This window comes from Colobus angolensis, unplaced genomic scaffold (genome assembly GCF_000951035.1).
Source record: "Colobus angolensis palliatus isolate OR3802 unplaced genomic scaffold, Cang.pa_1.0 Scaffold327, whole genome shotgun sequence".
Taxonomy (NCBI): Eukaryota; Metazoa; Chordata; class Mammalia; order Primates; family Cercopithecidae; genus Colobus; species Colobus angolensis.
Window position 1 is genome coordinate 3,556,133 of NW_012116566.1, and position 2,004 is coordinate 3,558,136.

Sequence of the window (2,004 nt, forward strand, 5' to 3'; positions counted from 1 at the left end):
CCTGCAGGTCATTTCCCAGACACACAATTAGTTGATAGAATTTGTCATTGCTCATCTCAAAAATAACTAAACGTTAGACAATTACTTTCTTTACTTAGATCTCTACTAGGCATAAAAGATACATATATTACCTGTGGATAGTGTCTATACATCTACCTCCATTTTAATCTAAAGAGTAACTGATGTCCCCTCATCTCCCTTCCCACCTCCCCACTGACTTCTTGAGTTAGAAGATGCAACGGGAAAACCAAACAATAGCAGACTGACAGAAGCTCGGGTGAGAACTAAGAACATCTCTTGAAATATAATATGGTCTAATGGATATGGTGCTGCTAATTTGTCTTGTACCAAGTACTCAGTGTAATTGAACTGCCTTTCTGAGAACTAAGATAAAAATTACAGTTAAACGTGTGCTGAAAAAAAAAAAAGGTCTTTCATGACTTCCCTCACAGGACTCAGGATATTTTAATATCAAATTGGCTTTAACACACTTGGAGTAAGCATGGAGAACTGTTTTTGCAGGTGAGACCAAGCCTGTGTGTGCATGTCCACACCGGGGTAGGAGGAATAAAAGCGAACATTTGTACTGTTGTCAGTAGTCTATGCTTAATCTGCTCCTCCTAGCAATTATGTTACCTATTTAACCTCTGTATGACTTTTCTCCTTTACTCTTCCATTTATATTTCAACTTACTCCCAAGTATAATAAAGAATAGACTTGAATATTCAAATCATTTAAGTTTGTTGGATAATCTCTTCCAACACAAAATAGAAGCACAATGTTACTGATAATCATAAGCACCAAATCCCTCTTATTACAATTTCCTGCATTCTGTCATGCTTATTTGCGTTTCAGAAACAAGCTCTGCGGAGGGGTGGGGTGGAGGAGATCACAACCTCAGACAGTCTGCGGTGTTCAGGGTCATGCCTGTGGCATAATTAGGAGGAACATTCGCCCTGGCCCCTGGGCAGGCTGTGCTCTGCTTGGCTTGACTTGTGAATGCAGCACGAGTGAGCCCCCTCCTGACTCCTGAGTCAGAGGGACAGGGTCGAAGGCCCAGAGGTCTTCCTTGGCACATGATTTGGGTTTCGTTTTTCAACAAGACTTTGAATACGGTGATTCCACTTGCTGTATTTCACAGCAGGATACGCATGGAGAAGTCCTGATGGGGTCAAGGAGCAGTCAAGCCAGGAGGTGATATGGAAAACCGATCTGAACTTGAAGAAGGCAATGCGAGATGCATTGGAAAACTGTGGGGGAAGGATTAGGGGAGTGGTTCACTTTTGCCCAGGAAAGAAGGAAGAAAAGGAGGAAGAGAAGGTGGCAGAGGTGCAGCAGAAGAGGCCAAGAGAGGAGGACAAGGTGGCACAAGAGGGGGAGGAGAGAGAACTTAATCTGTTCAAGTTTTAAACTGGGCAAGGGTCTTTCTTGCAGGAAGTTTACAGACATTTCAGATTCAAATCTGAAGTGATTTTGCCTGAGGAGAAACTCTCACTACCCGCCAAAACATGCCATCTGAACAGGGAAGGTGATGGCAAGATTGGGCAGGTGCTGTGGAGAAGACCTCTGCTGGACGTCGTGCCTTTTTACCTCTGCAATCACAGGATCTTCAAGAGCATCCACCTGCGCCCAGCAGCACATTCCGCCCGCCTCCCTTCCCCAACCCACCTGGCCACTGTAGGACCCCTCGCACCCCTGGCCCTTTGTTACAGGCTGACATCTGCCCCAGCAGAATCAACTGTCAGCGTCTTGCACGTGAATGAGGGAAGCGGTGTAACCTGGGGTTCCATCCCTTCCCGGGTCCCTTCCAGCTTTCGCCTAGCTCCGGAGCATCCAACCATCTCAGGTCCAGGGCGTGCGTTCCCAAGGATGCTCGGCCCTCTCCCAACCCGCGGCCTCCTCCCCTCTCTCCCGCGGCTGCCGCTGCTGCCGCGAAAACCAGGAGAACTGGAATGCGCGCGGCGAAGCGCCGCTCTCGCGGCGGCACTGGGCATGCTCCGCACC